The sequence below is a fragment of the Helianthus annuus genome, chromosome 17, assembly GCF_002127325.2.
Source record: "Helianthus annuus cultivar XRQ/B chromosome 17, HanXRQr2.0-SUNRISE, whole genome shotgun sequence".
NCBI lineage: Eukaryota > Viridiplantae > Streptophyta > Magnoliopsida > Asterales > Asteraceae > Helianthus > Helianthus annuus.
This window is the reverse complement of record NC_035449.2, coordinates 145,227,408-145,243,369: the sequence shown is the minus strand read 5'-3', so window position 1 is coordinate 145,243,369 and position 15,962 is coordinate 145,227,408. Positions and strand designations below refer to the sequence as shown.

At 39.2% G+C, this 15,962-nt stretch overlaps 1 long non-coding RNA gene and 1 other non-coding gene across 2 annotated transcripts; one reads left to right on the top strand and one right to left on the bottom strand.

The window, feature by feature from the left end:
• Positions 1 to 4,418: 4,418 nt before the first annotated feature.
• Positions 4,419 to 5,825, bottom strand: LOC110928279. Its single transcript, XR_002586257.2, has 3 exons — positions 5,738 to 5,825; positions 5,159 to 5,225; positions 4,419 to 4,553 (listed from the first exon to the last, which is right to left on the bottom strand). It is a non-coding gene; the product is annotated as an uncharacterized LOC110928279 (long non-coding RNA).
• A 9,706-nt stretch (positions 5,826 to 15,531) lies between these two features.
• LOC118489509 lies at positions 15,532 to 15,637 on the top strand. The gene has a single exon (XR_004887529.1). It is a non-coding gene; the product is annotated as a small nucleolar RNA R71 (small nucleolar RNA).
• The last annotated feature ends 325 nt before the right edge of the window (positions 15,638 to 15,962 follow it).

Genomic DNA, 15,962 nt, shown 5'->3' with positions numbered 1-15,962 from the left:
TATAATTCTATGATGTAAAAGTGGCTCAAAACCTCACATATATAAAGGGTATGGTATGTGACATGCATGATGTGTTAGTTTCTTAGGCGAATTATTCCCAAATAACCACCCGCTAAATACCCATCATGCTATTAATTTGAACTTGACCGTGACAAAAGACCAAATGGGTTGTGACATCCCTCGTTGACTTGGTTACTTGTGCTTTTGAGATTGCTTTGAAAACAAGACATTTTTGAAAATTTTTTGAAATTTTCCCCCATCCCCACACTTGAGGTAAACATTGTCCTCAATGTGTAGTGTTTAAATGAACGGGTCAAAATCGAAAATTTTTACTACTCCCCCATCCCCACACTTGAGGTACATATTGTCCTCGATGTGTAAGAACTAGAGTTTTAAAAACGCACAAGGGATGTGACACGGCTAACCTCCCCAAAATTACACCCCGAGAAATAAAATACAATTTACAATCCACTTATTTTCTAACTAAAAATCAAAGATAAAAAGAAACGTATGCACCTGGTTTTTCGTTAGTTCCTCGTGTGCTCTTCATCTTTGCAACAAAGCGGTCGTCTCACGAACATAATGTACCTACAAATCTTAACCCTTGTGTAGAAGCATGCTTCTCACAACTATCAAAATTTGTTAGTTACCTAGTTCTACCACTTTTATGAAATTATTACCAAGCCATACGTTATTTTACCTTTGACTTTATGTGGAAAATATTTTACAATAATAACAAGCCTAACTTACTTTCGTAGGAATCACGGTTGCATTTAGCTTATGCAACAAGCCCTTTTAAACCCCCCGATAGCTCGGGAGGACGAGAGGTCTCGTGAGGGTTATATAGGGAACACACCCACAACGTTCATTTAACTACTAAAATAAAATAAAACAAATAATAATACAAACTCTACAACAATTATACCTGATTTACCTCTCATGGTGGTCGAAGTGCACATTTGCCTACCGAGTTTCCAACATACGCTCGGTATTTGGCATGCCGGATCCATTCTCTTTTTATTTTGCTCGGCATGCATATTGTACAACTTTGGGGTCGCTTCTTACTAAACTGGCCTATGTCTTGCAACGCCACCCTTCGAATCCTTATACCCGAACCCGCATCCCCAACTTTGTTAGTTGGAGTGATAAGTATGGGATAAGGATGGATATGAACGTGGGCATCTTTCGGATCCGACTCGTCTCGCGGTGGGATGTCTTCCGCTCGGTTCAAACATTCATTTTCTTGCTCGGGAAGATCGATAACCTCTTCCACCACATCACCATCTACTATTGTACCATTGGCCCAAACCTCTTGGTCTCGTTTAAGTTGGGCTAATTCCTCTGCTAATTGACCCACTTGCACCACCAATGCTTCATGGGCTTTATCTCTCACTTCATTCGCTTTCTTCATATCTTTGATATCCTGGTGATATTCTTTCATCATGTCCATGAGAGCATCAAGCTTAGAATGCATCGAATCTTGTGGGTTCTCGTATACCGGTTGAGGGTATTCATTATAATAATCATCATACTCCTCCTCCCGGTAACTTGAGAAATATGGTGATTTGGGTTCATAGTAGTATTCTTGATAATGTGGTGGTGGCTTGTAACCAGACTTTATTTTTCCTTTCCAAAACACCGGATCTTTCCAAAACACTGGACAATCTTCATGTATATGAATTTTTCCACAACAAGGACATCCACTTTCTTGCTTTGGTGGTAGAGGTGGTCTAGTGTATGGATAATGTGAGGATGGACCATTGAAATCTTTATGATCCGCCCTCCTATAATCAAACAATCCGCTGAGGTAGTCTTCCCGTTCCTTGTTAGCTTGAACTTTTTCGTAGAAAACAGAGCAATCCTCTAAATAGTGCTCTCCGCTTCCACAACACTCACATGGATCATCATCTACCCAATTCATATTGAAAGATGGTACCTGCAAAACATGAACCTGCACAAACAAGCTCGACCACCCAAAGTAAAATCACAAAAAAAAAATACAAGAGAAAAAAAAACTAAACTAAAATCGAACAAGCAATGAAATACTAAGCGCACTAGCTCCCCGGCAGCGGCGCCATTTTGACGTGACCGTGTCGTCCCGATCAGTCAAAAACCCAATTAAACCTAGGTAGCTAGGGTAAGTCGGGTATCGTATCCACGAAGAGCATGTGGTCAGTATCGCACGACCTGTTCGATTCGTTAGACTATTTACAAATAATGTACAAAGTGATTATGAAGCTTGCTAATTTTTATTTTTAGTTTGTTTAGAAAAATTATTAGAAACCACTAATTAGAATTAGTAAAAATAACAAGTTAGAAAGAAGGGTCACACCCGGTTCGACAACTGAAAGACCTAGAGTTTCTGTACGTTAGACTTAATTTAGTTGCATTTGATTATTAACGGATTTAGTATTACGGGGCTTAGGTGTCAAGAGCTATCAACGTCATAGACAACGGACCGCACTACACTTCGTTACCAAGAACATGTAAATCCTAACCTATAGCAAGGCATAATTGCACATATTCATTTCACAAAGTCAAATTTAATAACTCATTCGACAATTCATGAATCCAATACAAATGCAAGACAATTGATATAAGTTTCAAATGGTTAAATACAACTAGTCACAAATTAAATCATAAACAAAATATTGAAACCCTAGAATTCTTACAGAGTCTACACCGGGGTGAAACCCTACGAAGATTAGCCGAGCATTATGTGTCAAGATCGTCACCAAAAATCCTTTTTTTCTTCTTGAATCCCGTGCCTAGCAGCCAAGGGCGCTGCCTTCTCTCCCTCAAAAATTGCGGACCGTAACCCCTGTGCCAATAAATTCACGTCAAAAAAATAGCTTTTCTTTTAATGCCCTTTGACTGACTTCAAAACGATATCATTATTCTTTTTCCGAAAAACCTCCATTCCCCTTGCGAACTTCCTTTCTTTTCTTTTAATTCTCTAAGCCTTGTGGACCAATAGAATTACTTAAGCCCAATCAATTTTCATTTAGAATCTGCAAAAAGAAATCACAAACAATTTAATTTCCTTTCACTTTCATAAACCACCATTTTAGTTTAATTGTATTATGTACGTCATAATATGTATAGATATTATCTAATTTTAACCCCATATATTTATGAATATTTCTTTTCATCTTAACTTTTTAAGTTAATATGTTTGTTTTGGATGGCTTTTATCTTAAACACATGTTATGCTAAAGCAACTCAGAACAATATATTTTTATATAAGATTAATGCATTTTACCAAATAATTAATGTTCAATAATGTGTACCTAAAATGCACCGATCAGTCTCGTATTTTGACGGAGTCATAAATTCCCGGTATTCAGCACTCAGCATGTTGTAATAGTAATATATCTTTTGTTCTTCAGTGGTGACTAGCTCGTCACAAAATCTGAGCTTATCCATGAAGATGCCCGTGATCTTATCGATTGTTTAACCCTTTTGTCTCAGCTGGATGAATTCTTCTTTGATTCTGTTAATAACCGCTTTGGGACTGTGGTGTTTAAGGAATGGTACCTTAAACTCGTCCCAAGTCATAACCCTCGCCGCTTCGGCTCCCATTTCCTTCTTCTTGTTATCCCACCAATCCTTGGCTTGATTTCTCAATTGACCCGTTCCGTAAGCGACAAAGTCACCTACGTCACAATGGGTTCGTTCAAACACTCCTTCAACATCGCTTATCCATCTTTGGCAAATTATCGGGTCGACCTCCCCGTTAGAGATTGGCGGTTTACACGCCATGAATTCTTTGTATGAGCACCCTTTACGTTCTCCAGTTTTGTCTTTCATAAGGTTGACCGTATCCTCCAACCTTTTAACTCGTTCTTCTACGAGTGACAACACCGTACCTTGAATCTTGTCTGTAAACCCAGATAGACTGCCTTCAATTGCCTTTCCTACTTCCTCGGCAATTATTTCTTTCATTTGTTCGGTGCTTGTCGGCACCGGATCATTATTGCTCCCTTTCGACATCTTGAAACTGAAATGTTTACATCAAGCGTTAAACATTTCATTTATGACATTGCTTTGTTTGTTTCGGTTTAGCCAAGTTCCTAACTTGCTTTAACCGTTCACATTTAATGCACTTTCCGGGTTTGAGTGTGGTAACACACTCTTCCCATGCATATCAATTCGTTCCTCATTCCTTACATAAGACCTAATCTACTAACATAATAAGTTAATTCTTACCGGACGATCGATCAAGCTTGAACCGAACACTTTGTTGACAACCTTAAGCTCTGATTACCAACTTGTAACACCCTTAAATTTTTTTCACTTAATTTTAATAATAAAATATACTAATTATATCAAAATATTGTTTTAGTGACAAAACATCCGTTAACGGAGTTCTTAAGTACGTCAACCTTAGTCGACTAGTGTGTAAGTTAAAACATACCAAAAGTAGTTTAACAAGTAGTTACAATTCATACATAAGACTACTAAAGATTTAAAATATTGCGGAAGCTTTCAAAATGTAGTGTTCGGTTCTTCATTATTCGCTCGACCGCCATCCGTAAGATCCATTACGTCACCTATGGTCAAAACCATTAAAACATTAGTTTTGACATTAATAAATAATATATATACACGAGAACTAACTTCGGATTACGAATAATAAATTTCAAGTTTTGCAGGTTCCACCGTAACTTACGGTGTCACCGTAAGTTACGGGAGGTCCTGTGAACTTTTGGTCTGCCGTAAGACAGGGGCAAACCACCGTAAACAATTGACCTCTACCGTAAATTACGGTACCACCGTAATTTACGGTAGTCCCTGGGCATCCATACCTTGTCTAAATTGTTCTTTATGCTCAACCCCAAATTCCGGGTTTCGCTTTTCTAGCATACTTATATTCTATATTCTCGTTTTTCTAATATGTTATCAATCAACCAATATCAAAGATCAATCCATTATATCCCGAGACATCAACCGTGCCTTATTTTGATTATTCGACCCGTTTGGCTCGTCTAAGGAATCCTCCTTTTTTAGCGACTACCAACGAGTTCTAACCAACTTTGACCTATTATTCAATGTAGCGTCATCTTCGCTTTAATTCAAACAACTCTTATTCTAAAAATTCTATTACGCATTATATGATTATCAAAATCTACTTAATGTAACGGGTCAAGTTACATACCTTCAAAGTAGCCCTTTTTGACGTGGTTCGCCACCCGCTTGTCCGCTTGACGCTCCTGCGCCCGTTCCTATTGAGTTCAATTATCATATGTTTAGAACTCTCTTTTCAAATCATATTTCGCATAATACACTAAACATCGTGATTATGCGTTTAAACTTGGAATTTCAGTTCTAAGCCTTCATAGAGGCATTTCAACAAACACTTCTTGAGCAGATTTTTACATAATTATATATCACATCTTTAGTTTATCATTTAGCCATAATTTCACATAAATTCACCATTTTACATGATTGTAAGCTCCTAATTGCTTAATTCATCTCAAAATTACCAAATTACACTAGATTGACAATCTATTTCCTAGTGTTCATTCCAATTCACATAACCCATTAATCACCTATAATGGTGATCATAGTTTCCATCAAAGTTCTACATGATTTCAGCCTCTATTTGTCTAGGGTTTGTCTCTAAACACCATAGTTATGCCTAAATCATCATAAGACGAACATGCAACTAAAATCTCAGATTTTTCCCCAATTCATGAGAATTCCAAGCTAAGAGTTTTCATTAAATTTCACATACCTTATAATCCTCTTGCGATGAGGATCACGATTCTAAGCTTGGATTTTCGTTTGGACCAGATTTGCTCCTTCAATTGAGAGTTTAAGCAGGATTTAGGGTTTGAGAAGTGGGGATCGCCCCTTTTCTTGCTCCTGGTCGACCAACACCTCCAAATGGGGTGTTTGGTTTTGTTTTACTAATTTAGTAACACAAATTTTAAACTTTGGCAACTTAAGTCCCTCCATCTTGAACAACATTTAATTTAGTGGCTTTTAATTTCTACTATAGGTTATTTCTAAACTATTAACCAACTAGGTTAAAATTTCTAGTTGGTGAATTCTCATTTATTTATACTTTATAAAATTCTAATATAAAGTTTTATATTTTCGGGGTGTTACAGATCTCATACTTCAAGGTATTTGGCTGCCCATGCTTTATTTTGAACTTAAAAGATTCCATTTCAAAATTTGCAGCCAAAATTGATTGTGGTTATTTTCTGGGATACTCAACCACTGCCAAGGCCTACAAAGTGTTCAATGCACGGACCAAGGTAGTGGAGGAGACTTTGGATGTAAAGTTCAATGAACTTTCATCAATAAAAATCCCACCAAATCCTGCTGAACTGTTTGATCTTGAAAAATTCACTTTTGAAAATACTGCTGTCAAGACTAACAGTGCAGGTCCATCAGAGGATACAACACCAGACTATGGGTATGAAGTCATCATCCCTCAAAGGTCTGCCACCAAAGGAAAAGCATCAGTTGTTCAAAACATCTGTGAAAGCTCAACCACTACTGCATCAACAGTTGTTGATCAAAGTAGCCCATCCACCACTGCATCCATATCCTCAACTACTGCTGACAAAAGTCCTCAAACAGTGGATAAAAGTCAGCAGTGGTCCACTCCATTACCACCCATTCCACCACCTTTTGAAGCCACTGCTGGGTCATCAAAGTCACCAGCAGTGGTTAGCTCAGATGATACACATTTGCAGCCTTCACCAACAAATTCCATCATACCATACCAAGGAGATTTAATCTTCTTGAGATCTCATCCACCTGATCAAATCATTGGCAACATCAATGAAGGGGTGCTCACAAGAAGCCAAACCCAAAACATTTGTCTTTTTGCTGGTTTTCTATCACTCCATCAGCCAGTCAAGTACCAAGAGGCACTAAAAGACAACAGCTGGGTAGAAGCCATGCAAGAGGAGCTCCAACAGTTCAAGAGACAACAAGTATGGGAGCTTGTACCACTGCCAAAAGAGGTCAGTCCCATTGGCACAAAGTGGGTCTTCAAGAACAAAACAGATGAAAGGGGCATTGTTGTCAAGAACAAAGCCAGGCTTGTGGTTCAAGGTTACAGACAGGAAGAGGGGATTGATTATGATGAAACATTCGCCCCTGTTGCAAGATTGGAAGCTATCAGACTGTTCCTGGCCTTTGCTGTCAACCACAACATGAAGGTGTTTCAGATGGATATCAAAAGTTCTTTCCTCTATTGTACATTGCAAGAAGAGGTATATGTATGTCAACCTCCAGGCTTTGAGGATCCATTTTATCCTGATCATGTCTACAGGCTAAACAAAGCCTTGTATGGCCTGAAACAAGCACCAAGGGCCTGGTATGAAACTCTTTCCAACTTTCTACTGTCAAATGGTTTCAAAAGAGGTACCATTGATAAAACACTGTTTCTTAAATGGAGAGGGAAAGATTTAATGATTGTCCAAATTTATGTGGATGACATTATTTTTGGAAGCACATGTACCAAAATGTGTGAAGAGTTTAGAGAACGCATGACAGCTGAGTTTGAAATGAGTGCAATGGGTGAGCTGCAATGCTTTCTTGGTCTCCAAGTACAGCAAATGCAAAATGGAACTTTCATTCATCAAAGCAAATATGCTAAAGAACTTTTAACCAAATTTGATATGAATGATTGTAAACCATGCAGCACACCCATGGCCACAAATAAGCTGGTCATGTCTGATGAAAAAGATGAGCTGATTGACCAAACACTTTATAGGAGCATGATTGGGTCTTTATTGTACCTAACTGCATCCAGACCAGACATCATGTTTGCAACATGTGTCTGTGCAAGAAGTCAATCAGCTCCCAGAAAATCTAATCTCATTGCTGTAAAAAGGATTCTCAGATACATAAAAGGTGCTCCCACACTTGGTATCTGGTATCCAGCTAATGGGAATATCAAGCTTTCAGGTTTTTCAGACAGTGACTTTGCTGGTTGTCACACAACAACGAAGTCCACTTCAGGAGGGTGCCAGTTTCTAGGTGATTGCTTAGTTTCTTGGCAAAGCAAAAAGCAAGCAGCAGTTTCAACATCCACTGCTGAGGCTGAATACATTGCTGCTGCAAGCTGTACAGCCCAACTCCTGTGGCTTCAAAATCAGTTACTGGATTTTGGTATCACTGCCTTAAAGACACCACTTATGCTGGATAGCCAGGCAGCAGAAAATATCATCAAAAATCCAGTTTCCCATTCTACCACCAAACACATAGACATCAGACATCACTTTGTGAGGGATTGCTATGAAAAAGGTTTGATTTCTCTGCATCATGTCCCAACTAAAGACCAGCTGGCAGATGTGCTCACAAAAGCACTTGATACAGCCACTTTTGAAAGTCTGGTCTCTAGGATTGGGATGCTGAACATGGAATAACAAGCAACATCTTGTTTTCTATGAATAAAAGCAACAAAATGTTTTCAGAAAATCAAAAATCCATCCTTAAAAATAGCTTAAAAATGAAAATTTCATTAAAATCCTTAAAAGTCTGCCATAACCACTGATTATTCAAAAGTATGCTTTACATCAAAAAGTCTGCCCATTGCTGAAAGGCAACCTCTGTTCTCTCATTCCTTGATAACCACTGTTGTTCAAAAGCAGTGTCTTATCCATTGATATGCTATCTACTGATAGTAAAAATCATCCACTGCCCCCTTTCCACTGCTTTCATCAGTTGCTTTCACCAAAAGTACTGTTCTTCATCTTCACCAGTGGTTGTCACGTGGGCAGTACATAGTGTCAGACTTTTTGTAACGGCTGCCACGTCAGCATTCACTATCTCTCCTATAAAACTCCCCACTCACCATCCAAACAGGGTTTTACTGTCGAATTGAATTCATAAAAAATTCTCTTCTCAAAGCAGTTTTTCTTTCCATCTCCCACAAAATTCCTTCGATCAATCGTTTCAAAAATGACAAAATCGAAGTCATCTGCAAAACCCACATCAAAATCTTCGAAAACAGCCTCTCAAAAGGCAACCACCACTGAGATTCCATTCAAAAAATCTCACAATCTCCTGGGTCTTCTCACAAAACCAGGAACCACAGATGTTTTCGATTCCATTATCACCATCATGGCAAAATCAAAGTACAAATCTTTGCTCACCGCCGACGCACCCATCTACTTGGTAACCCAAAGGGAGTTTTGGAAAAATGCAACCCTTGAAAAACAAGGAGACATTGTCACTGCAATCAAATCTTCCATAAAGGGTAAAGCTGTCCACATTTCACCACAATCCATCTCCGAAGTCTTCCAACTCGATGATCAGGCAGGTAAAACTTCTTTCACCAAAAACGAGTTGCACATTGACTTCATTGAAAGAGGGTATGAAGCCACAATGATGACGAAATTAACCTTAGAAAAAGGTTACTTTCCTCCTGCACCAAGATTTTTATGCCATACCCTCCTAGTATGTGTTTCAAACAAAACCACTTCTTTCAATGAGATCCCTATAAAGATTCAAAATCTGGGATATGCGATTCTTCAAGAAGAAAATTATAACTATTCTCGGGAAATCTTTAAAGATTTGGTTAATAATGTTGAAAGCAAATCATTTTTACTGTTTCCAAGGTTCTTAAGCTATTATTTTCAAAAGAAATTCAGTAAGGATGATTTGTCTCTAATAAACCAAGGTGAAATAACTGCAATAAACTGTCTAACATCTGAAACATTTTCACGTATGTTAGCACCTTGCAAAACACAAGCAGGGGTACCTGAGCAGATTTTAGCAGCTACCACTGCTCCTCAGGTATCTGTTGCTGAGCCTACTGCTCTAGGTGATCAAAGCAGCAGAACAACTGTTTTGAAACCCACACCTACCAAACCAAAAAGGCCATCCAAAAAGAAAAATCAAAAACCCTCCAAACCAATCGAAAAGGCAACTCTGGCAGATGAGATACCAGAGTTAATGCCTGTGACAACACAAATGTCACTAGAAACCACCGCTGCTTCTTCCTCACAGCAGTTGGTACAAATATCTCAACCCATAACCATAACTCCTCCTGCTTCTTCACAAAAAGGACAGGTTGTACACAAAGGGCCACCACATCATGATGCTCTGGATACACTTGTCTCCATCATCCAAAGCTCAATGCCCGGAGCAACTCCGCTTTCTAAACCCACCATCACATCCTCAATTCCACCAAAAACACAACTACTGTTGGATGCAATTGACTTGAACCAGGCACTATCCAGTCCTTCTCAATCACCTGTCAATGAGAATATACCTCAACAAATGACTGAGCCTGCTGTATCATCCATTTCTAACCCACCAACAAAACCTGAGGAGGTTACACCCATTGAGTTACAAGTAACTCTTTGTGGTAATCCAAGTGAAGCAGCCACTACAACTATTGAACCTACAGGTTTACAGTTGGGCAGTGGTTTCATTAATAAGACTTCCTTGGAGGCAATTCCTTACATCGCACCTCTGCCAACCACCAGTGGATTTATATATCCAACTGGCATCATCAAAAGGTTGTCAAGTGTTGAAGGAAGAAGACCCCAGTACCAAGAAAAAGGGGCATCAGTGGTTAATGTTTGGAATAAATTCCCCACATCTGCCACTGATAAAACCACTGTTAGTGGGAAATCAGATGATCCCATTAAATTGGGTGATGATTTAAAGTACCAGAAATTGACGGATCGTGTTGAAAAGCTTGATAACTCTGTTGCAGAGCTCAAAAATATGCTCCAGCAGTTGTTACAGGTACAAAAGGTACAATCCACTGTTGTTCCACCTCAAGCACCTGCTCCACAACAAGCACCTGCTACAAATGAGCTCTGGACTCTCTTTCAACCTTATCTCCATCATCAGGCACAACTGGCAGATCGACAACATGAAAAACATGTCCAACAGCTGAGAAATGCTATGGAGTCTAGGTTCAAAGACACTCAGGCTGATCTAAAGGCTCTTAAAACTCAGATCCTGCACACCACTGGCACTGCTCCTCCACCAGTATTCTTCATTGATCAACTCCCTGAAGATAATGCCAAAAAGGGGGAGAAAATTCAAGAATGGAGAAGAAAGGGAATAACTGATGGTCTTTACCTTGCACCGGAAAATTCAAATATGACCAAGCAGATCCCTTTGCCAGATGGTAGTAAGAAAATTGATGAGACTACAAATGCACTTGCAGAAGCACTTGCTTGTGTAAAAAGGGATAGAGAGGCCAAAAAGAAAGCCAAGATGGATTATCCGGATCAGGGTACTTTAGGGTCAAGAGATGATGAAAATCTTTTTGATGAAAAGAAGAAGTCTACTAGAAAAGTAAGGCTACCCAAATCCATTCCGGTCAGGCGTTCAAAGTCTGTTCAAAAACCACCTCCCAAAACAGGTGTTGTAACCTCTGTTGTATCAGGTGCTGTTGGTACCTCAGTAGTTTCAACATCTGCTCCCACTTCAACACACACCACCTCAACACACACAACATCCACTGCTTTACCACCATCACCACCTAAATCACAATCACCTCCTGTCAAAAGGCAGAAGACAGCAGATGTTAAAACATCTGTTGTAAAGACAACAGTGGTTGGAACACCAGTTGTTTCAACAGCTGTTAGTCTATCACAAACCACTGCCACTACAACCATCTTTCCATCCAAAACATCATCAGTCCCTCCTCAAATAAAGAGGAGGAGGCTAACTCCTAAAGATGATGTCACTTCACCACCCCAAACATCTTCAAAATCTTTAGCTCTTGTCAATATACCAAAACCAGTTCCACTTTCTTCTGTTCCAATGCACAAACCTTTACCTCCTGCAGGTGTTCAATTTCCTCTTGAATTAGAAGCTGTCAGAGAAGAGATAAAATCCTTCTATACTGAGGATGACCCTGCCAAAAGGAGTTTGCCCTCAATCAAAGGATATCCATGGCCCAAAAACATTGATGAATATTTGAAAATAAAGGCCAAACAAGCAGAGGATATCTCACAGAGAAACTCACAAGGGAAATCTGACAAAGAAGTTTCAAGATACTACCAATATCTGCTTACACAAGTCAACTCCCTGGAACGTTTTGCAAAGAATGTTAGTCAACAAATTTCTGAAAGAGCAGCTGAAACTCTGAAGAAAGACTACATTGAAAGCATCATGTTTTACAAGAAATACAAAGGAGAGAGACACATGTACAAAGAGTGGACTATCCCAGAGCTTGAAGCTGAATCAGCCAGAATTCAAGTTATGATAAAAAGGAATGTCACTCACACTCCTCCTGATTGGGCAAAGTTCAAAAAGAATGTACCTGAAAAGCAGTTGGAACTAAAAAGAATGAAAGAAGAATTGGTTGTTGCTGAATTTGGCACCAAAAGACAAGTTGCTAGATGGAAAGAAGATGTGGTCAGGTCAACCTACAAAAGGTTGGAGGAATTAAGGAAGAAAGATCCAAAAATCCCTCAAAAACCTGACTATCCTGAAGCAGCGGTTTCAAAAGAACCATCAAAGCTGCAAATCAGGAGATCCACTGCTCCAGCTGGTACTTCCTCTTACAAAAGGAGGAAACAAAGCCAGTTAGGAGTTGAGACAGTTCAAGATATTCTTACTGGCAATGCTGTTGTAAAAGAAGGCCTGCTAAGAACGTTAAAAGAAGAACTTGAACAAGAAAATTCTGCTACCACTGCTCAGCCAGTGATGAATCAGCCAGCCTCTCCAAATACTTCTGCAAATAAGCATCTCCCAAGAAACCCACCAGGCTCAAAAATACAAAAGTGGGCAACTGACAAACAGACCCGCGTATTGACTTTGCTCAGGTCTGGTGGAGAAGTGAAGATAATATCAAGGGAACAAGCTCTTGGCCTGAGTCTTGAAGATTTGCAGGATCTCCTTGATCTTCCACTTAGCAGGGATGATGAAGATACAGATGCCCTTAGCTTTGAATTACAATTTAAAGGTCAAATAAGGGAACTGTTGATGAGGCAATAAAATATCCACAATAATGAAGAGTTTTGGCATTATCTGTTCCAGGGGGAGATTGTTGGGATTAAACCCTATCAGAGGAACAGACAATGTAAAGCCAAAACTGGATCAGCTCAGTGGATTCAGAATAAGCAGATACTGATATACATATCTCTCCCCTTGAAAGTGATTACAACAACTGATGACCTCCTATCTGCTGATCTTACTAACTACTGACCAATAACTGCTGCTCAATTAAAGATCTGATGAAGACTCAAGTCCTGCTGATTCAATCTACTGCCTTGAGTCAAGCACTGCTGATCCGGATAAGTGCTGCTGGGTTCACAGCAGTAGAAGGTTGCAGCAGTAGTTCTAAAGTCTATTTGTAATAGAATGTAATAGCAGTAGTTAACACAAGCAGTGTCTGTATAGATCAGAGGTTAGAGTTTGTTAGGAGGTTAGATGTCACTTTCATGGTGACGTCAGCTAAAGATGCTCAGTAGTTTGCAAGTGCTTATAAATAGTACAGTACTTTGTACTGTTCTATTAGCTCTTCACATCATTCGTCTTCTTTGCACGAACAAACTACTGAGCTCGGGCTGAGGGGGAGTTTGCATTCATACATCATCATTGTAATCGTGTTTGAAATAAATTCAATCATTCGGTTCTTTGTGTAAAGATGTTTGATTAAAAGTATTACTCTCATTTGATTGTATACAAAGTTTGTGTTCATCTTAATTTCCACTGCACACTCATTCATTTCCATCTTATTTTACAAACAAAAGTACAATCAAAAGGAAACTCAGATCCAACATCAACATATACACGTGTGATTTAGTTTACGAAGATTTTTCATTTCCGAGAACCTCGATCAGAGAGTAAAAAAGGCATAACGTTAACAATGGTGTAAAATTAAAATGGGATATACCGGGCTAGGATTTGAGTTGCAGGAACAAGTGCCAAACAAGGCTTTTAAGTCGGTTAAACCGGCTGTACAGGCAGCTGCCATGATTTTTCTGATACTGGGAGTGCCAGGCGGCCCGTGTAAGGTCCTGCCTGGGCTTACGCGGCCCGTGTGGATGTCCAGTCCGGTTAACAAAGTTTCAAATATTGCATTTTAAGTCACTGGTCCTTCCAAACTTGATTTTTACTTGTTTTCTTGCACTTTTAACCCTCTAATTTGACTTTTAAGGACCCCAAGTCACAAACCAACTTTGTTAAGTCCCCGATTATTCATACGATCACCGAAAAGTCTTAAATTTCAACGTTGACGCTTTTAACCCCTCGTATACGAATTTTATCATAACTTTCTCATACGATAACGAAACTTTGTGAAATTTTTATCACACATTCTTGTGAGTATAACTAATCATTACAAAGCTTCGGGTTTGCTAAAAGGTCACTCAGAGGTATACTTTAAACATGTTGACACATTTAACCCCTGTAGTTTGTAATTCCTCACTTTCTTTCATAATTAGCTTCGTATGATCCATAATTTATTCGTTTAAGGGTATAAACATCATGTAGGGTTCTTGTAAAGTATATTTATCCATTGTTGACATTTTGAACCCTTATATTCACATACTTTCCTGTTTGTCAACTTTAGTCCCTCTAAAGTATTCTTTCACATGTTCAAAGCTTATGACACGTGTCAATACATTATTGGACATAAATTTTCGAGGTGTTACAGTAGCACACTCATACTCGCCCCATAGTCCAACAATGCTTGAGGAATTTTTAATTTTCCCACTTGAATAGGCACGAGTGGTGCTCCATGCTCTTTGTCCGTTTCAACCTCGGCATCCCTTCCTATACCTGCACTCACTTGACAAGAAGATGTTAAAAATGTTTCATTGAAGTCACTATTAGGAACGGTACTTACCAGATTGATATTAACACTTTTAATGTTTTTGGGATTTGTCACCGTGTCACTTTGTAGTTGGCCTTTTGCTTTCTTCAATATTACCACATCGCTCGCAAGTTAACTCATTTGGGTAGTCAACGACTGAATTGCTTTATCACGGATTTCGTCTTTTTGAATGCGAGCATCATCAAGATGAATCCTTCATTGCATCTCAATTTGCATCGCCTTCAACATCTCCATTACTTCGTTTCCACCCGAAAAGCTTTGACCCGTTTGATATTGCCTTTGAAATCCTTGGTTTCCTTGGAAGTTCGGGTTGGCTTGATTTGACGAATTCCCGTATCTAAAGTTCGGGTGATTTCGTAAACCGGGGTGGTAAGTATTGGAATTCATGTTGTAGTTTCTACCACACCCGCCTTGCCTTTGCAATGCATTCACCTCCTCATATTGCCCTTCCACTCCTTGGCAATTTTCAGCCGCATGCCCTATCTCATTACAAAGCACACAAACATTATAAATTTGATTAGAAGTTTGAACATTACCATCGTCTACCGCGTGCACTTGAGTTCAGGTAATGGCCGGTCGTGCTCTCCTTGATGCTTGAGCTTTTCTTTTTGATGTGACTGCCATTATTCCAAGAATTCCCAATCATCATGCTCGTAATTCGTGCCAAAAGTGCCATTCGTGATAGACATTAAGTCACGAGCATCTTCGGCACATAACCCCTCAGAAAAGCATTCATCAACTCCCATAGCTCTATCCCATGATGAGGGCAATTCTTTATCATCATGTTAAACCGTTCAAATGCCTCATGGAACATCTCACCTTGTAGTTGTTGGAAACTTCTCAACCCTTTTCTAGCATCATTTGTCTTTTGGGCGGTATAAAATTCATGCAAAAAGATTTGTTGCATTTCTGCCCATGTATAGATAGATGCCGAAGGTAGAGTGTAAAACCACTTCTTTGCCTTATCTTCCAAAGAAAATTGGAATAATACCAATTTGACATCATCGGCCAAAAAACCTTGACTCCCAAGAGTGTTGCAAAATGAGTCATAAGCCTCCAAATGAAAATAAGGCTCCTCCGTTGCTAAACCCTTATACTTTGGTAAGCTTTGCAATGAATTGGTTCTCACCTCAAATGTCCTCCCTTGATTATTGTGAGGAATAACTGCCGGTGAAGGATTGTG